At 41.6% G+C, this 25,391-nt stretch overlaps 1 protein-coding gene across 7 annotated transcripts in view; it reads left to right on the top strand.

Annotated features, from left to right (window-relative positions):
* PTPRK (protein tyrosine phosphatase receptor type K) overlaps nucleotides 1-25,391 on the top strand; it is a 588,884-nt gene that overhangs the window by 264,163 nt on the left and 299,330 nt on the right. The gene's annotated exons all lie outside the window — the stretch shown is intronic.

The following is a 25,391-nucleotide window of genomic DNA, read 5'->3' as shown; positions in this document are numbered from 1 at the left end:
TTGGCATTCCAGCCATATACTGGACACTGTGGCTGAAGCTCCAGATTGGGAAGAACCCTGACCCTCACAGGGCCAACCCAGGCAAGCTGGGCCAGATCTGGTTTGCAGGCTCTGCGTGTTCACATAAGCGCTCCATGCAGGCACAGCCCACCATTGCTCCCATTGGCCAGATGTGAGCACAAAGCTTTGCAGAGCCACGTGCGCCTCTCCCCCGCTCAGTTGGACCACATAGGAGCCTGTTCCCCCTCCTGCTCGTGCACCCCCTTTCACATCTCCCAGTCCCCAGCACACTCTTGTATCCTCCTTCCTACCCAGACCTCCCAACCTACTCCTGAAATCCCTCTTCCAGACCCCACTCCTCCCAGCTTCTGCACTCTCCCTTCCAAACTCTACTTCCTCACACCCAGCCTGCTCCTTCTACACTCACCCTCCCGTTCAGACTCCTTTCCTGCACCCTCCCTCCTGCCAGACTCCCTACCCCCAACCTGCTCCTGTACCCTATCTGCTGCTCAGACCTCACATCCCCAGTTCAATGCCTGGCAGTCCCCTGCTCCTCCCATGCACTGAACCCCTTACTTTTGGTTCCACCTCAGAGCCTCGCAAAATCTAGTAGCACTGGCTTCTTATTTTGGAGGGGTAAGGGGACAACGTATGTGAGGTTTTTAAAAAAAAATTTCTCCCTTGTGGGCCAGGTCTGTGAAGGTGGTTTGTTTTTCTCCTCACTTGTGTGTGGTCCCCAACTGATTTTTCTGTGAATCAGTGGCCTCTGAACAAAAAAAGGTTCCCCAGCCCTGCTCTAAGAAATGCAGAGTTGTAATTGCACACCCTTCATAGACTCTTCTGAGACTGAGCCAGTCAGGCTGACTCCTCTCTTCCCTCATCTGTGAAGATGAGGTATAGGATAGCGGGACACTGTGACATCTGAACGGCTGGATGCAGGTCCCTCTCAGAAGTAGTTGCAAGAGGGAGCAACATGGGCGTAGGACCACCTGTTAGAATGTTCTGTTGATCACCAAGCCTTCCTCACTGCCTACTACCAATAGAGTCTCCAGAATTTACTGGTTGGTGACCACTGAGTTCACGGGAGAGGACAGTCATGCCAGGCCCCTGGACCAGGTGAGGGGTGCCTTGGGTGGAAAGGTCAGGGCTGCGGACAGCGAGCTCTAAAGGAGTACGTCATGCCTTTCCTACACCCCCAGTCCTTAGAGCTGTCCTTCGGTAACAGCAGCCAGACGCCCAGGGCCCTTTGGAATTACTGGGTTCTGGAGCAATTCTACTCTCCCACAGTCAGCAGGCCTCACTGAGTTACACCAACGTAAGTGCTCGTGAGCACAGCGGTATTACTTTCTCCTGCTCATGGAGGTATGTTTATGGTGCTGACAGTAGAGCTCTGTCATGTTGGCATAGAGTGTCTTCATTGGATCACAGCAGCTGTGCCGCTGAATTGGTACATCTGCAGCACTGTGTGTGTAGTCATGCCCTTTGATTTTTGTTTTATTTCCTTTCCTACTAAGCAGAATAGTGACTTGATATCATCAGTAAATGACCACCATTTGGTACTCAATGATAAATATGGGTTCAGTTAATTCATTTTCAAGGATTATAAACAGCAATTTAACAAGCTTCTCAGCTAAGCTGTGTTCATGTTTCTTTAATGCATAATTGAAGTAGTGTGGTATTTGAACACCTCTGGGTTATGCAGCAGTGCATAGAAATGTTTAATATCCTCACCCTCAGGTTACTGAATGTTAACTGTGTTTCAGTCTCTTCATTATTTCTCTCATGGAAATTCTTTGCTTCTTGGACATGGAGCATATGTACTTTTTCATGTTGAACAGTGAAATTTCTGCAGTGGCCCACCATAAATTCCAGCTGAGCTGTACAGTTCCTCTTAATAGCTAGCAATCAGGATGATCCTTCAAACTGAGCAATTAATTATACTAGAAATAATATACAGTATTGAATTTATCTATCCTTTTCGCACCTTTCAAACTTCAGTATGTTGTATAGATTAAATTCTTGGAACAAATGGAGAACATATAGTTAAAGCTATCTAATAGTGCTTTGACGTTTCATATTTTTGTTGTCAAAAATGATGGTAGTAATAGACTGTCAGTACAAAAACAATATAAATACTGCTGAGCCAAACAATGAAAGCATTTTCTCTCAGTGGTGTGCATTAGATTTAAACATTGAGGTATTCAACAACTTACAGTAGGGTAGTAAATAAAAAATAAATAGGTAGGAGGAAAAGAAGAATTGTGGCTGCTACTACGGGGATTGTTCTACATACCTTTCAAACACAAGAGGAATTACACCTGAGGTACCTAGATAGTCTGACATCCACTAAATTTATTGTTTAACAAATGCCTTGCAACCTGTTTACAACACTGAGATGGATCACAGGATTTTTCTTTCTTTTTGGTTTGCATTTTCCTTATTCATCATTTACTTTTGTCATTGCTGTGATGTTTGGCTTCGTCTTTGTGTTTAGGATTGATTAGACATAAGCCAAGGATAGCAGGATGTGCCAAGGGACAAGATTGCTTATTCAATATACCATGTTGCACCTGTCATTAAAACAGTAATTATGCAGAGGGGAGAGTGAGAATTAGGGGGTGGACACTGACTGGTCACAGTCCTCTTGTGATAACTGTTAAAAAAAATCAATGTGTCAAGTCACCTTAGTTATTTCTTCTTCTAAACTAAGGGAAGAACTGTACCATCTCCAATACAATTATGTTGTGTCTGTTGGCAAATACTGACTTTTAATGATGACTACTGAATATTAATAATATGTTTGGATAAGTGACAGTTTTGGTTACTGTAACAATTTTGTCCCCATCAATTCAGAAGATAGGAGATGGCTATCTGATAACTTAATAATTTAATCATCTTACATGTCTCTAATCAATATGAGCTCAATTAAAGTAGCTTCAGCAAATGACGATAGAAAAGAAATTATGCAAAAAAATGGCAGTTTTTGGTGGTGTTTATTTAAAAAAATATTTAGTTTGGGAATAGCTTCTGAGTTCAAATATCAGAAATAGTAGAGGTATAAAATAAATGTGGGTGAATACCTAAATGTACTGCTTAGACCGGGTTACAGTTGTAGATTGCTTTTCAGAAATAATAGTCTTGATGTTTTAAGATGACTAATCTTCTTGACCATTATACCATCATGTGAAGTAGGGCATAATCACACAACTTTTGTTTTCTTAGTTTTTATATATATCCTGTAATATAATATATTTTATAATAATGTATATAGTGTGTATCAATTACTTACTCTTCAGAGTTATTCTGTTTATCCTATATATCATTAGCAAAGATTAAATTTCTCCTTAACCTGTCTGAGCGATTTAATGCAAAATTCAGCACTCAGTGTTTTAGCTGGGTAGTTGGGGTGTGAGGGGAGGGGGGGCGACAGGGGGGAAGCAACAACAGTGTGATGTGTGCATTTAGAAGATATGTTTACTAGTATCTAATTTCTAAAAATGTGTGGATTCCTTATCAGTTTGGTTCAATATGTGTGTCTTGGGCCCTAGTCTGTGACAAAATGGTGATTGCAACAGCAGGAGCGACATACTTCATTAAGAGAATAATTATTGTTGCTATATAAAGAGTGATAGCGTGTACTTGGAACCTTTAATTCTGCAGTTGGTGAATGTAAATAATTTTTTGCAAACCTGAGCTGAGATTTGGGTTGATAACCAAATGTTTGCATAACTCTTCACTCAAGCATTTGCAGCTGCAGGAGTAAGTGGCACTATTGCAGATAATCTTTGAAGCAGTAGAAGCAAATACAGAGAGATCCCGAAGTTAAATCTGGAGAATACTGTTTGCCCATTGCCCTAAGTGAAGGCAGGATTGTAACACTGTATCCAAATATTCAGAGTGTGGACAGAAAAATTGTCTACTATGGATATCTGAATGGGGAATCGAAACAAAAATCTGAAGGCTAAGGAAAGTCGTATTCATTGAGACAGCTTTAGTGAAGAAACAAACAAAAAAATCACTGCTGTACAGGTTCCAATTATATGTAGTACTGTATATAACTAAGGAAAATCTGGGTAACCTGAAAAATGACTGTAATATGCATTTAGTATTTTCTGAAATGTTGTGAGTTGAGACTACACTAATGGCTATGTCTATACTTGCGGCTTCTTGTGCAAGAACATCTTGTGCAAGGGCTCTTGTGCAAGAAGTTTTGCGCAAGAAAATGTCCACACTGCCATGTGCGCACTGTACTTTTGCACAAGAGCTCCCATGGCAGTGTGGACGCTCTCTTGCGCAAGAAAGCTCCGATGGCCATTTTAGCCATAGGGCTTTCTTGCGCAAGAAATCCCTGCCGAGCGTCCACACTGCCGTCTTGCTCAAGAGCTCCTGCACAAGACGGCTTACACCTGTTAAAAAAGAGCATACCTCTTGCGCAAGAAGCCTTCTCTTACCACACGGTACTGTAAATTTCCTTGCGCAAGAGCGGGCGGGCAGTGTAGATGCTCTGCGGATTCTTGCGTAAGAACGGCCATACTTGCGCAAGAAGCCGTTAATAGAGACATAGTCTAATATGTGCTCAGGAAGCTGAATATAGCTTGAGAGCAGTGTCTGAATGTGAGATTGCCATGGCATTTGGCCCATCTGTGACTGCTGTTAGCAAATATCTTCCATTGTCAGAGATGGGACACTAAATGGGGAGGGCTCTGAATTATTACAGAGAATTCTGGGTATCTAGATCACATGTTTAGGATTTAATGGATTGACATGTTTAAGGTGGGAAAGGAATGTTCTCACAGATTAGATTGGCAGAGACCTCTCTGGGATGGGGGTAGCGGGTTCACTTTCTTTTGTAGCATCAGATATGGGTCACTTGTTGGTTTGAGCTAGATAAACTGTGGGGTGTTAGAAATTGTGTAATAGGGTCACCGTGTAATCCTTGAGATTTTCAAATCTCAGTGGTTACAGAGTTACCCACGCTATGGGCTCTGCTTAGCTTTATACTTCTGAATCTATAGCAAAGCCTCCCCAGGAGCAGGGCTGCCAGCCTCTGTTGGCCCAGCTCCCTGGGAGGAGGCTTCACTGCCATAGGAAAGCCTCCTTCCCGTCAGTCAGCCTCCTTCCCTTGCCTACCCAGCTCCCAGGAGGTGGCTTCCCTGTCCTGCTGCAGCGAAGCTGCCTCCCTGGGAACGGGCTGAGTGTAACTGAGACCATTACCTGATAAGCATCATCTTATTGGTTAAATGGTTAATCTGTTGTAGTCTAATATCCCTATTTTCCATAATTTGAGATTTTTAAATCACAATCTGAGGACTTCAGTAGCCCAACTGGAGGTCATGAAAGAAGGGAGAGAGTCTAGAGGATTAGAAAAGGGCAAATATAGGGCTAACCTATTAAAAGTATAATAAGGACAACCCAGGGAATTGCAGACCAGTCAGCCTAACTTGAGTACCCAGAAAGATAATGGAGCAAATAATGAAGCAATCAGTTTGCAAACATCTAGAAGATAATCAGGCAATAAGTAACAGCAAGGATTTGTCAAGTACAAATCCTGTCAAATCAACCTTTAACAGGGTAACAAGTCTTGGGGACAGCACTAAATGTGGAGGTATAGCTTGACCTGAGTAAGGCTTTTTATACTTGATCTCATAAACTAAGAAAAAACAGCCGAAGTGGAGCTACTGTAAGGTGGGTGCATAACTGCTTGGAAAACCATTCCCAGAGAGTAGTCATCAGTGGTTCACAGTCAAGTTTGAAGGGCATATTGAGTAAGGGTCCTGCAGAGATCAGTTCTGCGTTTGGTTCCATTGAATGTCTTCATCAATGATTAAAAAATGGTAGAGAGAGAAAGATTGCAAGTGCTGGGGAAATAGGATTAAAATTCAAAATTATCTAGCCAACTTGAGAAATAAAGACCAATGCAAAGAACTCCATTTAGGAAGGAACAATCAATTTCACACATGCATAATAGGAAATGATTGTCTAGGAAGGAGTGCTACAGAAAGAGTTCTGGAGTACATAGTGGATCACAAGCTAAATATAAGTCAATATTGTAACACGGTTGTAAAAAAAGCAAATATTCTGGGATGTTTGTAAGTAAGTAAATGTGGTAAGACAGACGTGAGAAGTAATCCTTCCACTCTATTCCACACTGATTAGGCCTTTGGAGTATTGTGTGCAATTCTGTGTGCCACATTTCAGGAAAGATGTGGACAAATTAGAGACAGAGAGAGAAGAGAAGCAAAAACAGTTAAAGGTCTATAAACCATGAAAAAAATGGTTTTGTTAAGTCTGGAGAAAACCGAGCAGGCGGGGAGAACCTAACAGTTTTCAAGTAACTAAAAGGTTGTTACAAAGAGGAGGGAGAAAAATTGTTCTCTTTAAACTCTGAGGATAGGACAAGAAGAAACGAGTTTAAATTGCAGCCTGGGCAGGTAGGTTGAACATTATGAAAAGCTTCCTGTCAGGGTGGTTAAATGCTGGAATCAATTGCCCAGGGAAGTTGTGGAATCTCCATAGCTGGAGATTTTTAAGGTCAGGTTAGACAAACACCTGTCAGGGATGGTCTATATAACACAGGTTGGACCTCCCTGGTCTGGCATCTTGGGACCTGACCAGTGCTAATGAGGGGATTTGTTGTACCAAGGGAAGTCCCCTACCATTGGCCTCCCATCCTCACTACTGCTGCCTGCTTCTGGCTTGTGCCTGGCCCCACTGCTCCCTTGGGCTCGGGCTCGAGCTCGGGCCCCATTGCTGTTAGGCTCCTGCTCCAGCTCCTCTTGCTGCCAGCCCAGCCATGGCTCCCTAGGGCCAGAGTTCCTGGGCCCTGGAGTTCCATGCCTGCTGGGGCTCCTCACTGTATCGCCCACCCCACCTCCTCCACCATGGGTCTCCTGCCGAGTCACCAGCCCCCATGCTGCACTCCCGGTCTCGCCGCCAGACCTCTCTATTCCTGGGCTCTGAGGTTCAGCAACAGATGTTGCCAGACTAGAGTCCCAGTTTAGGGAGGTACAACCTGTACTTAGTGCTGCTATGAGTGCAGGGGACTGATCTGGAAAACCACTCGAGGTCCCTCACAGTCCTGTGTTTCTATGATTACAGGAGTGGGTGAGATTGTGTATTTCTTAATATACAGATGGTTTCTTCTAGTTTTAAAGTCTGTACTTCTGTGAGACTTTCTGTTTGTTTTGTTTTATGCCTATTTGGAGACTCCTATGATTACGCATGTTTCATACCAGAGGCGGGTTAGTGGTCCTTGTGTCTCACCTTGCTGTCTTAGCTTCACCGCCCCCTTTTAATTTCTTCTCTTATCCTTGACTTCAGGACTTCTTTCACATAGCTGTCTAAATCTGTTGCCAGAAACAGGCTCTTGTCCATTTTCTCCTGAACGTCCACTTTTTTTCATGAGGTCCCAAAGGACCACCAGAGAGGAAAGTTGATGAGAGGAGCGGAGCAATAAAAGATAACTACAAAGAGGGTGGAAGGCGAGGAGAGTCTGATGTTTTACCATGTAGATTACCTGAAGAAGTTTTGAAGAAATACAGCCACCCAGGGCAGATGCTTGTCATCAGCAAGTTTATTATGATAAACACATTGCAAAAGAGCATTAAACACTCCTGATATCTCCTCCAGATGCCTCTGCTGCCAAGTGGCAAAAGATTTCTTCTGAATTTGTTACCGCATTGCCACTAAATGCCATCCAATATTTTACAGTTTATCAACATTCATCACTTACGCATAATTAGTGTTCACTATGACCCAAGACTGATTGGTGCATGTTGTTGATGGCTCTTCCACAAATTTAGAATGTGTGGGTGTGTATATAAAGTAATATACATCTGTCGTGTGCTGAACATACAACAACATACAAGCTCACTTGCAACATCCCTTCTTACTGAACGTAGAATAACTTTGGAATGGAGACAAGACTGTTTGCCATTTCAGATGGATTTAAAGACTTCACAAATGTAGCAGCAAATGGAAAAGGCCTATTTTAGCAAAGTGGAAAGAGACAGGATTTGTGTTTATTGAGGGGAAATCTTTTTGAGTAAATTAGTTTTATAAAACACATATGATTGAAACATCATTTATTAATGGTTGTACTTGTAAATACATAAGAACCTCATGAGATGTGCCATAATGGCCATGTCTTAATTAAGTAAAATGATGGATTTTTTTTTTTTAGCATGCATTAGCTAATATGTGGTAAGAAACCACCTTTTTTCTTAGTATGGACATGCGCAAAGAGGTACAAAGTTTTAGAAAGACATCATGTATGTCTGGGAGAACTTTGGGTAGAAGGGAGATCTCCATCTTTATAATTTTCTCTAACCATCGAGGAGGATTGAAGAATAGTAAAAGAAACAATGAACTGCAGAGACAATACTTGTTCTTGCATTCAGAGAAACTCTGGAACATACTTTGAAAGATGCTCTGAAGCACGTATAAACATGTATTGTGTGCATGCCTGTGTACACAACGAGAGCCTACTTATTCCCAGTGGTACTATTTGGTGATCTTTGTTTACAGTACAAGCCTATTTTGAGGATTGTGGATTTAGTTTATTTTGAGAGACTATTTTGACATGAGCAGTCATCACTTTTACCACAGTGTATTAACTTCTATTTTTGTAATACCTATAAATAGATACTTAATGGAGTATTAAGAAAAAACAAGCATTATTTTAAGTTCTCTGTTCAGCTTGGACTTTTTCCTTTCCTTTCCTTTCCTTTCCTTTCCTTTCCTTTCCTTTCCTTTCCTTTCCTTTCCTTTCCTTTCCTTTCCTCCTCTATCCACCCACTCCCTTTTTTCATTTTTATTAATCTATTCCTGCTAACGAGGACAGTCTTTTGCAAAAGGGTAAGTTTTGCACACTTTGAAAATTGACAGATTCTCCATCCCAAGGCAAAAACCTTTTTGATACCAGAGACTGGCTTGCTGCCTTCTACCAAACTGCATTAGGGAGATCTCAGGGACTGAGGCCAGTCCATGGATTTGTTGTTGAGAAGCACTAGCCTAGGATATCAAAGCACAAAAAATGCTTTGCTTTTAAAGCTGGTTGAAAAAGGTTCAATAAAACTTTTCTCTGAAAATTGTCCTTGTGCTAAAAGGAAGTATTGCAGAGATCAATTGATTATTTTACAAAAGCGATATCAGGAAGTTTTCTCTGATTCAGAAAACGGAGATAGGGAAGGAGAAGACCAACAAATAGCCTGGTGTTTAGGACACTCACTTGAGATGTGGGAGACCCGGGTTCAAATAATATAGAATCTTAAAAAACATTAACTGTAACAAAGATATAATCTCATTTATAGTCACGAGAAGCACTTGAGCACTTAATAAAATGTTTGCTTTTAATATACATTGTTATAGTTCAAAGAAGGAATTTATAAAGGTAGTTTTATATTCCACTGTACTTGTCTGTGACATGTTAACTAATGACTTGATGGTTTATAGTAATGGAAGGTGTCTGACCTTTGAGAGTAGAGATTGTGAATTAGCCCAATCAATTTTGATCCTTTTGTGGCGGCTTTTTGTCTACAGAAGGTTAGAGGTGAGAACACCCCTCTTGCTTATCTGCTTGACATTAACTTGAAATATAGTCTAAGAGGTGAAAGGTTGATGGTGTATCTATGTAATCTTTTCTTGACATTTGATAACCCTTCCATCAGAAAATGAGCTTTATAGTGGCATTAAAAATACATACTTTAAATTAAAAGTAACTGTGGTACTAAGGTTGGCCTTTAATTATATAACTTGGGCTGCTATAGAATGATAATTGCTTGTTCCTTAATAGTTATTTTGTACAATTAGCTTCTGAAAATGTGGTGCATTTATCTTGCTGTCATGAAATAGCTCAGAGGGTAGGAAAGTGATCAGAGTTAATCACACGCAATAGTATGATAGGCATAGAATTACTCCTGTCTTTCTGGAGTTAGCATGATATCCAAAGAACTAATACTGACTATATTTTTTTTTCCTGTGGGAGAAAGTGACATGTTTTGTGGAGCAGAATGGCAGATTTCCCAGGGGACACCAAAGCTCATAAATACACATCTTAATGACCAGAATCACAAAAAACAATGGATTATATGGTGATATGGATGTTTCAGAAAATTTGTAGGGAAACAGAATTTTCATCTTAATGTTTAGCATCTTGGAGTTTTTATGTTAATATGTTTTTTAAAAAGCAGTTTTGTCTTTGTGGGAGGGTAGAGCCCCTAAGGTTTTTTCTCTCCATTTTGTTGTTCTCTTCTCCAATCAGGCTGGAGCATGTGTGTCGGGGAATGGTTAAAAGACACACACCTCCATCAGCATGTCCATGAGTTTAGGCGGAAGGAGAAGCTGGCACTGCCCAAGAAGGACTATGTCTCCTGCTCTCATGCCTACATTTGTGAAATGAGTTGCTTGATCACTAGAGCCCTGCACAGATACAAACTTTGCATCTGCATCGATATCCACAAAAATGAGCCGTGGATAACTGCATCCATATCCATGGATACCTGCACATATAAAGTGGATATTAGGGATCTGACTGACTAATATCTCCCCCGCTCCCTTTTGCTGCCTCTCCCAGAAAGAGGCAATAAGGAGGGGGAAAGGAGAACGGGTGCTTTAAAGAGGCAGTGCCACATGGAGCCTAACACTCCCCACACCGTTTACAAGTGGCAGCGCTGCATGGAGCCCAGGGTCAAAGGGGGAGTCACCCGCTGACCCCGGGCTCCACATTGTGCTGCCACTTTGAAATGCCATGGGGAGCACGGGAACTGCCTCGCTGACCCCATACTCCCTGCAGCGCTTTCGTCTTTGAAGTATAGCAACAGTCCTATTGATGCAAATTGCATCAACTATTGATCAAAATTTAACATTTCTAGTGCATATCTGCGGGTTTGCAGGATTCTAGATGACAAATCTCTATTTACAGCCACATCCTTTGCTTGACTATTTCAGTATATTTAAGCCCCGAATTTCCCTTATGTTAGGGCCATTTTGTGCGTAGCATAATGGATCATATGTGGCTTCTTATTTCTGAGTTTGGCATAGGGATCGTGGCTCAGTCTGTCTTCTTTCTGATTCTTAGATGCTGCATTGCCATTAGCAGATGACATAAGTTAGAACAGCTTAAAGGATCCTGAAAATAATGCCATGGTGCAGGCTTGATAAATAGATAGAAATGGGGCAATGCAAAGGTAACTTAAGCCGTTTGTTCACACATCTTTCCCACTGAGTTGTACTATGTATTCTTGAGTTGCTGCCCAGGATTGGGGCCTTAGAGCGAATGAATGTTGTGGGTTAGGAGATTTTTCTCTTAATAAAGCTTAGTGTTAGCAATGTTCTCTACTCCACTGTAGATTAATGTGCCTCTTCAGAAGAGTCACCATTCATTGAAAAAGTTGTCGCGTTTTGTGCCTTAACTTCTTTTTTGAGGGAGTTGGGACAATATAAACTTCAGATTCATTCAAGACTGATACACTGAAATGGATCACAAATGTAAGTGTGCAGATTTGTGGAGATAGAAAAGAAGGGGGAGAATTGGTAGGGTTTTGATTCATCTGAATTTACTGTTACAAAACTGTCTTGAAACAGGAACAGGGCAGTATTCCAGTCAATAGACTGCGGGAAAGCAGCTGTGACAATGGCATAGAACATGGACTTGGGGAAGCACATTATTTACTTACCAGCAGAGCAAGTAGTCTCTCATTTTGTTATGGATGTGGTTCTGTATCTTTGGATGACTGTTTCAAATTGTATTTATTGGTATTCTGCAAATCAGCAATTTAGACAATTATTTTGTCCCTCATAGACTAAAGAGAGTAATTTTATTTGTCTGCTTATCTTTGACTGAGTTTTATATAAAATTAATCTTGACTTGATTGTTGTGTTCTACAACTTGAAGACGGTACTGTAAGATTCATTGTGAACATTATGATCTGCCTTGCCCCTCTTTGCCTGGCTTGTCTGTTTTCCTGGTTTTATATTTAGCACCCATTTCTTATTTTCAATGACACATCGGCAGTTCTGTTAAAAACCTGGATAAGGAATATGTGTCTAGTGAAACTTGTGTGGAAGCTGAGAATTGTACTTGTGGAGATGATAAAAGATGGAAATAAATTGAAAAGGTGGAAGATGTCATATTTTGGGATGAACTGGGATTCTTCTTTAACTTGACTAAAAGCTAAAACCCCTAATGTGTCGTCTGTGGGACTGGTAAAGGCAAAATGGTCTTAGTTATAAATAGATTTCTTCAGCAGGTGGAGAAAATATGCAGGAATCAAGCCTCAAACGCCTTTGGGCTTAGCTCCCTCTGGCCTCTTTTAAGAGGCTTGGCAGAGATTACTATGTCTGGATCTCTTCTGAAAATTTTCATTTTGTAATAATGAGAGAAAGACAAGCGCATTTGTTCTTATTTTATGGGCATTATTTGCTGTTACTCCTATCCTTCACTTAGCCTCTAAATACCGTGGTCCATAAAACTATGAATATTTTTAAAGTAGAATGATCAAAATGGTTTTAGCTTTGCGTTGTTGTTTTTTAAATCTCATCTTTTAAGCCCTCTTAAACTTAAACTCACCTTGTGGCATATCTAACGTCTTGGGTACAGAACCTACCCACTATTTCTGCTCCAACTTCTCCTTCAGTCATCCTGTGGGATGGCAGTGCAAGTGGGCCTGTGTGAAAGCTTCAGATCTCCCAGATGGCGATTAAAGACTAATGAGCCAAATGCTCCTTTGACCATTTTGTGGTGTGAAACCTTTCAAATCTTTTCAGAGATGTGTAACCTGTTGGGATGAAGGGTAGAGTGACTTCCTAGATTAGAGAAATAGGTGGTAGAATGTGAAGCTTTTTTACTCTGTCCTATGGCAGGAATTCTCAAATTTTTTTCATTGACAGTGTGGACCTTATTTTAATAGAAAGACCCTCCTGAACCCCACCTCCTCTTATTCAGAATTATATAACTCCCCTCTGGCTATTCCAGCAGCTGCTTCTCAGTAAAAGCAGTATTAGCATGTATTAAATCTAGTTTAGTTGTCAACTGCAGTTCAGTGGCTGATAGGAGGCAGTGTGCTATGTTCATGCAACCAGTGAGTTCTCTACAGACCATAGGTAGGAAACTACTGTTGTGTCATATTGAGAACATGCCTGGGGAACTGTGCCTTCACCCTGTGGACCCCTGCCCTTCAATTTCATTGTTCTGTGATACTTACTAGTCACGTTTTAAGCCCTGTTCAGGGTAGGGATGTGAAAGAGTAGTTGAAATTCCATTTACTGCTCAATTAACTGATTATCTGCAATTCAACATCCCTAGTTCAGTGGACCAGCAGCAGCATAGATATGTTTAATTTCTACAGAGGAATCCCATAAGAACATTTTTAAGCAGAAGGGGATCTGAAATATGTAGTAGCCTTATGATCCAATTTCAGATTTCAACACCTGGTGTAAACATAAAGGTGTATGCACTAGGTCTCCGTTGAGTGATTATGAGAAGTTAGAAGTATCTGTAAATGCTTGCTTAGTGGCTTTGATAATATTAGTATCTTAACGAGCAAGTAACTTCTGAACTTTTGCCTTTTTTTAAATCTCAGAAGAGGTTGAGATGTGAAAAGTAACAGAGAGGAGGGTGTTTTTTAACTAGCAGATTGTAAAGGGGCTAGATTCCAAAGTTTTCACCCAAGTGTTTGATTTACTATATAAAACCTCTAGGGCCCTGTCAGCAGAAAACCTTGCCCCACAGCATTAGTTAAGCATTCAAATGGAAGTAATTATGTTTTCATGGTTTCTAAATTAGCTCAGCAAAATTATCTGGAATTGGCACAAGGGAGATGCATTTTATTATGTCAACACATTTTTTTACATATTAAGACGAAAATTATTTAGATATCCCTCCCTATCTCATTCATTTGAATTTATTTTCATTTCACTTATTTCCGGAAGTATTTTTCTTAACATAGTGTATTGTTTTTGAAGTGTTTACATTTACTTTTATTTCTAGGTTATTAAAATCTTAATACCTGAAGTCTCTAAACTGCTGAAATAGCATATTTAGTTATATTAAAAATTGGGGTGTATGGAGTCCTTAACATCTATGTACTTGTACGTACAGTTTGTCTTTCTGTTTACAGCCTTTTAGCTGTAGGATGTTTCTTTTCTCTAGAGTACAAACCTGTTTCTATGTATACTATGACCTTAACCAGTTTCCAGTACATCTGGAGCTGATCAAGTGTTCTTTTACAAATGTAGAATGAAAGAACAAAGAAACCCTATCTTCCAACTAAATAAGTCTCATGGATTTATTGGGTTTACTTTATCTTTAAACTTTAAATATTTTAAAAATCATTAACCTGTTTCATACAAACTGCTCACAAACTTTCCAGGATAAAGTTGTTGTGGAGATGAAAAGACTCGCTCCTGTATCCATCCTCAATCTTTTCTCTAAATCCCTGTTTTAACTACAATTTCCCTATGACTTAGTTTTAGCCACTAGTGTAGAAATAGTGGTGGAACTGCAAATATTATATTAGAATAGCCATCTTCAGTATTTCAGGGACTGGTCTGGAGAGAAAACAGCGTGAAAAGCAAAAGTAATTCTATTCTCAAGATGAAGCATTGGATGGTTCTTATATTGTCATCTGTCGTGACTACAATCCCTTCTGTATACAGTCCTGTTACTCAGTTCTCAGAACAAAGTGTTGGAATTGACCTGTAAACGAATTCAAGCTTTGGGCAATTAAGCTCCTAAGAATCGTGTGTGTGTGTGTGTGTGTGTGTGTGTGTGCACGCACGCACGCATGTGGCTTGACAAAAAATGTTTCTCATGGCGAATGATTTGTTGAAGTGGTATGGGCAATTCGATCTTTGCTAGACATGGAATTTGATCTCAGAAATTTCTTTTTAGCTCATGTTAATGATGCAACGCAGAGTGTAAGAGGGAAAATAAGGTCAGTGAAAGAAAACTCAAGTTTTGCAGTTGTCATCAAATATACTCTCTCTCCCTTGTTCTCTTTTTTTTTATTATATAGTGCATATATTTAAATGTCCGTATTAAATTCTCATAAAGAAAAACAAACAAAAAATCCCAAGTTATTGTTCCTTATTGGGAATCTACCCTGAACATACTTTAACCCCACATATTATATTCCCCATTTTTTCTCCTGTACATTTAGTTCCATAAACCTGCAACATTTAAGGTGTAACAATATACATACCACATTACTGACCATCCCCTGTGTTGCATAAAGCTTTAATTCCGATCTTATCAGTACCTGAATAGTAAGAATTTGTATCCTGGGGAATGATGTGCTATGTGTGTTGTATGTGATTTTTTTTTCCTCCATGGGGATTTAGGAAATAAGGGTTCATATTGAAGTGCTAGTCTCAGATACCTTGGCATCTCCTCTTTTATTGTTTTTATAGTAAGTCAAGTCCCAATTTCCAGTTCAGCAGGGTAAGAAAGGTATAAGATTTCTAAGATGGGGTACTTTTTAATACAAAAAATAGCTATCACCAGTCTAGCATCGCAGAATAAGATCATTAGCTTGATTTTGGTTAATTATGGTAAGATCCTCAAGTACAACTGAGCTAAATTGTGGTAAACGATGCTACCCTACCTTACACTAAGTAGTAGTTTAGGTTGGGCTTAGACTCTGTTATGGTTACCCTGGAGGTTTTTCTTGATAAGGGTTTTAAGGGATTGCCTAATGTTTTCTAAGTAACATGTCCTAGAAACTCCAGTGTGGATAAGATTAGCACATTCTAAATGGGCTGAATTAAAGCTAGGGCAAGTCGAGGGGACCAGCTTAAGATATGTTTCAGATTGCAGTGTTTAATCTATGCTGATAGTGTTACTGTAGCCATGTTGGTCCCTGATATTAGAGAGACAAGGTGATTGAGAGAGGCAACATTTTAGGTTTACACAGACCCTTCTTAGGGTCTGGGAATGGTACTGTAGAAAGTCACAGCTAAATATAAGATGGATACGGCCACCGGCTTGCTTAGTTCTGTAGTAAAGAAGCAGCTTAAGTGACAGAAGTCCAAGGTAGTGAGTACAGTGTTTTCATGAGCAGTTGAGAATAGCTGATGGAGACCCAGAAGCAGGATATTTTAATTTTGTTGTCCTGACCATCCCCACAGCATTTCTATGGCAGATAAGGTATTTTTTCAGAATTGTTATTGTTATAACTACATCATGAGACATGAAATGAATTCTGTATCTTTTTAATAAATACATTATTGAAAGAGGAAAAACTGATGGAGAAGTATTGTTCAGCCAATGTGGGTGTAGATCCATCTTTGTATTAATGATAAATCTTGGTATTAAGTTTTTTAACTTTGTATTGAGTTCTTTTACATAGAAACTTGTTACCTTTTCATTTAAACATAGAAACTTTGTATTGAGTCTTTTGTATTAAGCCTTGGTAGAATAGTCCCTAAACATGTTGAATGCATGGGGTGTGAATGGGTAAAAGGAGAAAGACAAGCACCTCAAGGCAGTTACAACAACTTGAGAGGGGAGGGAAGCCAGATCTAAGAACAATGAGACCTATTAAGTGGGCTCATGGAAAGAAGATTGGACATATGGAGGAGGGCCTTGGGAGTCAGCAGCGAGTGTCTGCTTTTGGAAGCACCTTCTTGGAAGGTGGATGTGGCAGCATTCAGACAACACTTAGAAGAAGGTGCTACAGACTAACTGCATATGACAACTCACACAAATTTTGTCTATGCATAAATCAAAGGTATCTTGTAGGAGGACCCTGGGTTTTGTCCTGTCAACATGGGAGCACCGATCTGGATTGGCAAAAGCCTGGCTCCACCCTCTCCCACTCAACTTATCTGGCCAGTGCAGTTAAGGGGAGCAACTACTAGTAATAGCAAGACGGTGTGTGTGTGTGTGTGTGTGTGTGTGTGAGAGAGAGAGAGAGAGTGTAATATATCATATGCATATGATGTGTTGATTGATACAGATATTACCAATAAATGGCAGCGTTTTGCCTTTTCTTGCGGAAAAGATCCTGTGCAGTACTTTTAAGTACAACATGGGTGGTTGGTAAAGTGTAATGAGGAGAGGAGAGTGAAAAATTAACTGGAAAGGAAATATACAGATTTCAGACTCTTATTAGTGATAAACCTCGGTGATGAAAATTGCAGGGAAAGATTCCTCCTCTCCATACGTTCCCATCCCCCTTTTGTAATTAATGTATGTAACCTTGTTATGTAAATGAGATTATCTGGTGGCATTTATAATTATGGGAGATTTCCCCATAGACTTTCACATTAGCTAAACAAGAGAGGAATTTGGACCACAGGTCTCAAATGATATTTAATATGTGACTGCCAGGCCTCAGAGGTGTAGCAAGGGGGTTATGCGTCCAGGGGTGAAGGCAAAATTGGCGCCTCCCTCCCCCAGCCCCCCCTCCCAACCGCCAAATGGTGGGGCCCTGAACCTGGCGCACAGCTGTGCCTGACCCTGGGAGGAAGGGGGGGGGGCTGTACTGTGTCTTACCCAACCCCCTCCAGTTTGGGGCTGGGACCAGTTTGGTGCACTAACCCTCTGGCAGAGGTGGAGGGGCTCGGGCTGGGGGCAGAGAGGTGGGGAGGAGGTAGCTCCAGCCAGTGGCAGTGGGCAGAGGAGGAGCAGGCGAGCAGAGAGATGACAGGGGAAGTGTAAGGGGACTATACTGGCACCTCACTAGTGTGGCACCCAAGGGCCACTCCCCTCCTCCCCCCATTCTCCTCACTACACCACTGTAAATAATCCACCTCTTAGGATATTTATTGTTTAATGAATTACTTATTTTACTAACGACAGACATATAAATTATAAAGTGTTGTGGTTTATATTCTGTTAAATATTTTCTCTTTAACTTGTTTGTATCCCATTCTCATTAGGTTCATGTCTTTTACATAAAAAAAGTCAAATTCTTAAATATGTAAGTTTTATAAAACACGAGAGAAATTAATGTTATACAACCCAAATATGAATTTCATCACTATATTTCATTGAAGCATTTAAAACCACTTTTATAGCAAATGAGTAACACATTGCTTTAATGAATAAAAAGTAAAAAAGATTTTGAGCATATCAAATGTATTGTAATAGAGCTGTGTTAGTCTGACCTTGGTAAAACAAAAAGAAAAAAGTTATGTAGCACTTTAAAGACTAACAAGATACCTAATAAATTTGTTATAAGCAATCTGTAGTGCTTCCTAACTGCTCATTTACTTACTTAGTTAACCTAATTGTTTTTTACATTATTGCACAGCTAAAAACTACATGAGAGTTATGAATGTTAGAGGTTAACTTACCTGTTAAAATAACGCTCTGAAAAGCTTTAAAATAAAACTAACACACAACACAAGAATCACCCTCGCTTTCTTGAAGGCACTTGAAGCAGTAAATAGCCTAAGGCTGAAGATACCCTGCAAGCGTGGCTTTCTGTCTGCCATGAGGACTTTTTCCATGCCATGAGATTCTATCCTTAAGTAAAGGAGATAGGTCTCTCTGAGCTGCTCTTCCAGATTTCACACAAGCCATTCAACTGAAGCCATAGATATCAAGATTCAAGGCCAGCCTTGCCTTGAGCAGACTGCCTCTCCAGGTGTTCACAATCACATCATCCAAACATGTATAAGATGTTAGTTGAGAGAGCCACGTTAATCCCAAGTCTCTGCTATGACTGGAGATGGAAAATCGGCAACAGAACGTGGGGTGATCTATCACTTCAGTAATGCCAACTCCTTTAGAATTGAGGCTCTGATTATCCAGTACTGGCTGAGGTAGAGCGGGAACTGTGTGCACGTCTGATACATTTTAATCAAGACTACTGCCTGCACAACTCACCAAAGGAGAAAGGAAACAGGGAGGCAAAAAGGAATGGTTTAGTATAGAACCTTTTTTTTTATAAGCTTCAGAGGGGCAGCTGAGTTAGTCTGTAACAGGAAAAACTTAAAAAACAACAAAACAGTCTAGTAGTACTTGAAAGACTAACAAAACATGTAGATCAGAGGTAGGCAAAAGGGCTTCCATGGGTCATATCCAGCCTCTGGAGGCCCTGCTGCTCCCTCTGCCCCCAGGCCAATTAGGGCTTGGGACGGAAGAACACGTGAAGCTTTCTCTGCTCTGCCCCCACCCAGTGAGCAGCACACGGCACTTCCAAGCACCACGTACTCTTCACAAGGCAGGAGGAGGCATCCCACTCTCCCCCGCTCTCAAGCCTTGATTAGCCTGGGGGTGAGGGAGTGCATAAAGCCTCCTCCTGCCCTACGAGAGACATGGGTGCCTAGTGGGAAGGAGGAGGCAAAGGGGCTCCCCCACCCCACCCCAATCATGGTCTGGGTAGCCCCACCCCTTCCTGTTTAGTCCCCACCCCTTCCGTAATGACCCAGGGCTTCAAAAAATTTTAAAGTGGCTCCCGGGCAAAAATTATTGCCTCTCTTTATGTAGATGGTATCATGAGCTTTCGTGGGTGGAAGTGGGTTGTGCCCACAAAAGCTCATGATACCATCTGCATCAGGCATGTCAAACAGGCTTCTGGTGGGCTTCATGTGGCCCAATTGAATTTTTTCGTGGCCTGACACTCCGTTTTATAAAAGAATAGCGTGTGGCCTGCTGCCCACTCGGAGCATGTGGCTGAGTGCAGATCACGGCTGGTTGGGCTGCTCTGCACAGGCATCAAGCACCTGCTCACAGCTGGCTACTGTGCTCACACCTCCCCAGTGCATGAGAAAGAAATGTGTGGCGGCAGCGACACTGGCTATGGGACCCAGGCATTAGGTATGGGGGGAGGGGCCGGGAGTGCCTGGATCTGGGGGAGGGAGGAGGCATTGGATTAGAGGGGGGTTCTTTGGGGGAGCAGAGGGGAATTGGGTTAGAACGGAGATATGGGAGTGCCTGGCTCTGGGACAGTGGAGGGGGATATTTTGTTAATGTTTTGGTTTTTATTTATTTATTTCCAAATAAAATCACAAAATGTATATTAATTTTATATCAGATATAAGCAATTTTTTGCAATTGCACAAATAATTATATGTTTATGCAAAATCCACCGAAACCCTACACCCTCCCCTTGCCCAGACACCCCACCCTCTGCCTGCTCCTGCACCCTTCCTTCTGGCCAGACACCCTATCCACCCCCAGCCTGCTCCTGGAACAGAAGGGTTTGCATTGAGCTGGATGGGCCATGGGCCAAAAAGTTGGAGAACCACTGCTCTTTTGTCATTCCCAAAACACATGCAACTTTTTAAATTAAAATGAAAAATTAATTCATAATTTTAAAAATATGTAACATGGGCTGACAGGGCCAATCTGCTTGCTTCAAGGGCTTGCTGAGGGTGCATGCTGCACCCAGCCGGGATTGTGAGAGGGGCTGGGGTTGTGAGAGGGGCAGAGGCCTCCAGCCCCCATCTGACTGCCACAGACTGCCCCGAACTCTCACTGTCTGTTTTCAGCTGCCATGCTCCTTGGGCAGACCCCGTGGCCCAGCTACGGCAGCCCCATGACTGCTGCAACAACACAGCTGTGGTGGCCTGGCTTGGGTTCTGGCCGGAGCAGCCTGGCCAACAATGCCCCAGTTGGGGTCCAGCCCCTGTCTGGCTGCAGAGTCCTATCCCTGGCCCCGATCTTTGGGCAGGTCTCACTTTCCGGCTCTCATCTGGCCACAGGAAGGGCTGGTGATGGCCCCCCTCCTGCTGTGGCATGGATAAGAAGGGAGGCCATGATCTGGCTGTGGTGATCCTGGCCTAGCCCCTCGTCCAGCACTGCTGCCCAGGTGCAGCAGCCCAACCCTGGCCAGATAAGGTAATCCATCCCCAGGACTCCCATCCCCCACATACTCTACTTCCCAGCCCCATTGCACTGCCCTACCTCCTACACCTTCCCCACACACTCCAACCCCTTGCCCTGAGCCTCTCATACACGCCAACCCTGACTCCTGCACACCCACATCCATAAACTGCACCCCACAGCAGCAGCAGAAGTCCCATTAAATAAAGTCTGTAAGTACAAGTATTTCATTTGTAATATTATTATTCATCATGCCAATTATTACTAATATTAAGTTGCATATTTTCAGTTATGCAAATGGGCATTCTTATACTGGGTCTTTGTTGACCACTTATTCTGAATTTTGATGTAGTTTGGCTCTTTGGTTTGAAAAGGTTGCTGACCCCTGGTCTAAAAGAAATCAAGAATAGAAAACTATAACACAAAACAGGACTGTTTGATGAGACTTCAGTAAAACCCCACACTTCTATTCAGGTCTTGTCTTCAGTTTGTGCATCAGTCTCTGAACTGCACCCAGATTTCTCTCATGTCATCTTTCTTCGAGGCACCCCGTACCTGGGTTTGATAGCCTCCTTTTAACTCCTATCTCCATGCTTTAGCTTTGCTGCTGGTACAGTTTGGTGGATCCAGTTTGCGACCATAAACTGTTGTTAAACTTCTTGTTGCCACTGTAGGTTCTATCTCTTTGTAGAATGTTTTTTTCTTCTTTCTATAACCACTATATAACTTTCTTCAGTCTCCACTGACTTACGCCATTTCAGACTCTCTTCAAACCATGCTTACAAGATAGGAACCTGTGTTGAAAACTTTATGTATGCAAAGAACATGTTTGTTTTAAAAGTTAGTTTTTAAATTACAGTAAAATAGAAACAGAATATTCACACACTACAGTCACTGTTGTATGTAGTAGCTCATTATGCATATGAATGTCTGAGTATGCATGTAGCTTGTTTATATTATGTATGAAAAGGAATGCTACAATTACAAAGTCAAGTAGTAAAAAATTAGGCAAAGCTAGAATGGGCTAGAATCCAATTCTTCGGTGCACCATTCAAGTGTCATAACTTTGGAATTATACTTTCTCCTCTTGCAATTCCCTTTCTCATTTATTACATACCTACCAAGTTCTGCAATAAACGAAGAAAGAGTCCTATGCACAATGGCCTCGTTCATTACACAGTTCTGATTCATCTGCAGAGCACAGCCTATCCTATACACTGAACAAGATAGTTCTGTGAAAAATATAGTATACAGCCATAATAATGAAAGATTGTGTCATAACACATCTATACAAGGGTGCAAAACTAAAGTTGCACAACCAACAATGTGAAGTTTTCTGGTTGTAAAGGTGATACGTTTTCTGTGACAAACATACCATTCTTTAGCTCACTGGCAGTCCTGTTCAGTCTTTTCTTGGCAGTGCACACAGTAATACAGTAGGACTTACCCATTCTGAAATGATAGGATTCTACTTGTACAGTATTGTCATCTAAAAAGCACAAGAAAAATGTTTGCATATTGGACTTCATGGTCATATCCTAAACTAAAACTTCAAAATAAAAAAAATTGACTATTTTTTAAAGGAAACACATAAAGCTACCTGAAATAGTTTTTCAGCATTTTGAACTTACATCTTAATCTATTTCTGTGTTATGAATAATTTATTTCTTCCTTTTTCAGATGCTAGTCAGATGTGTTAGTCAGATGCTTATTATGTTATGAGATGAAACCACTACAAGAACCCCGGAGTTCAGAGAAACTTTACTGTAAAGTCTTAGAAATATGAATATTTTACATCTCTGTATCATAAAAATGGCCATACTGGGTAGGACCAATCCTAGGTGCTTCAGAGGGAATGAATAAAACAGCCTTTGCCACCCCAGAGTCTAAGCAGCATACAGCTAATTGGTTCCATTTTATTATGGGTTGTTATATCCCTCCTTCCTTGTGCTCTCAGTTGCAAGCTCAGCAGATGGGAGGAATCCATTTGCAGGACTCATCTATATATGGGGATGGGTTGAGGGGAAAGCAGAACAAGGAACGTCTTTTGTCTTCTTTAATATCCCACAATACTACTTCAGGCATTAAAGGACTTTCCTGTTGAGAAGGCCATAATGCATTCTTTTGAAGGTCAGCATTTTTACACTAATTAGTGACTCTGTCCTATCTGGTTATTTACAGAATCACAGAGGCTCACAGTACACCTGGTCAAATGTTACCTTAGAATATGCAATATGGATGCTATGAGATTAACGCATGCAGCCACTCTCAAACATTCAAAAAAGTCTAAGCACGTTCTTTTAATGTTAATACCTATTTTAACAACAGTAAGACGCAGATGAGCCAGACTGATTTTAGCTATGTATTCATCATGGCATGAGTTGATCTCTGGTTTGCCATGATCACTGGTTTTACTTAGGATCCCCAGATCCTTCAGAGGTCCCATATTAAAATAACTATTGCTCCAGCTAAGGAGGACAGAGCAAAGCTAAAGCCTTTGAATACTACCCCTTTTGTTATTCTCCCTTCACTATCTCATAAATTGCCTGTCCTTAAGTAATGCTGACCTGCTCTGGTGGCTTTGCTTCACTTGAAAAATGCAGGGGAAGAGTTGTGTCCACAAAAGCTGAATCGTTCATTGGAATGGAGCCAAGACGATGTAATTTGCTGACAAATGCAGAGAGGAATGGCTGTTATCCCTGTAGCAGAATCAGAACTAAATTCAAACTCTGTCTCATTGACTTAGCTTGCCTACAATAACCTTCTGTAAAACAGCAGCATTTTTACATTTTAATACACATATAAAGTCATATTAGTAGGGAGCATTGAAGCATTGCCGTTCTGGCAATGCTGAAAGAGAGATTTGTGTATTGATGCAGTAGTGAAATGAGGACAGAGATAGGTATGGAATTAAGCAGCAGGTCAGAACTTTTATTAAACCTTAACATGGGGAGGTCAACCAGACTCTCCTGTACCAGCCACTTAATTGTTTCCAGTGCAGGTGTACCGGAGCTTTTTACTCTATAACTCGGGGTATCATAGAACCTTAGAAGTAGAAGGGGCAATGAGGCATTTGATTTAACCCATTGCCTAAGATGCAGGATTTGTTGAGTTTAACCATTCAAGACAGATTGTTTACCCAGCCTCATTATCAAAACCGCCCATGAAGGAGCTTCTCCTCTGTAGTAGTGAGGCTCTGGTGCATTTCAAAGTTGGAACCCGGTGTGAAGCCCGGGGCCAGCGGGGCTGCACTTTGAGTCCCCCACTGGCCTGAGACTCCACGCCACGTTCCAACTTTGAAATGTACATGAGCCACAGAGGGGACTCTTGGGCATTTCAAAGATGGCTGCTGCTGCACCTCTCCCCCTCCTGCAGAACTGGAGCTGGGGGGATCCGGCTTTTAAGCCTGCTTCCTCCAGCACCCCTTCCTCCCCTCCCCCCCTTGCTGTCTCTTGGTGATAAAGCAAGGTCGGGGAGGGGAATGAATAGTTGACTAGTATGCCGACCATCCAATAAGCTTTTGCTTATCGGATAGTTGACTAGTCGATTAGTCGCTTACATCCCTACTTCCCAGGCAGTCTGTTTCATTGTTTATTGTTCTTACAGTTAAATTTCAGGAAAAATGTCCTAAATCTGCTATGCTGTAATTTGATCCCATTACCTCTTGTCCTCTGTCTGTGGCAAGAGAAAACAAATTTTTTCTTCTTTAATGGCAGCTTGTCAGGTATTTGAAGAGTGCTATCATGTCCTCCACCCTTCTCCCCATTAATCTCCTCTTTTCCAAATAAACATCCTAAGTTCCTTCAGCTTTTATTCATATTATCAGCCTTCCATACCTTTGCTCATCTTTGTCACTTGCCTCTGGATTCTCTCCAGTTTCTCTACATCCTTTCTATACATTCCTGACCAAAATGGGGGATAGTACTCCAGCTGAGGCCTAACCAGCACTGAATAAAACAGTGCTATCACCTCTCATGCCTTGCATGTTATGCCTGTTAATGCAACCATAATTTCATTTGCTTCCCCGCAATACCCTCAGCATCACGTTGTTGACTCTGTGTTGAGGTTGATCCACCACAACTCCCAGATGCTTTTCAGCGGTGCTAAATCACTGGTGGATTGATTGCCACAGCATCAATCCACCCTGTAGCAACAAGCCCTAAGTAGAGGAGCAGCCCTAGAATTCTTTACTGCTCTTGCTGGTGGAAGGTGGGACAGGAAGTAGGAGTAGATGTGAATTGGATCCCTTTATTTATTCCCTACAGTTCACTTTCCCTGTTGCCTAACAGAAGTGAAGAATGAAACAGACAATAATAATATCAAACTGCACCAATTCATGTCAGAGCCACTGGTTAAATCAGGGGTGGGTGATAATTTGTGGTGTGCTGGCCACTTCAAGATTTTGGTAAGTGGTCAAGGGCTGTACTTTCCTGTGGCACGGGTGCAGGGGGTTTAGGTTGGAGGTTAGGTGCAGAAGGGCACATGCGATAAGGGAGTGGGGTGCAGGAGACAGTGTGGGGTCTGAGAGGGTGTTTGGGGGTTGTGACCTTGGTCAGGAGATTGGGGTGTAGGGTCAGGGAGGGGGAGTGTGGGTGCAGGAGAGGATTCTGACATAAGG

This window comes from Pelodiscus sinensis, chromosome 3, assembly GCF_052426305.1.
Source record: "Pelodiscus sinensis isolate ZL-2025 chromosome 3, ASM5242630v1, whole genome shotgun sequence".
Lineage (NCBI taxonomy): Eukaryota > Metazoa > Chordata > Testudines > Trionychidae > Pelodiscus > Pelodiscus sinensis.
Note: the sequence above shows the minus strand (reverse complement) of the source record. Positions and strands in the feature narration are given on the sequence as shown.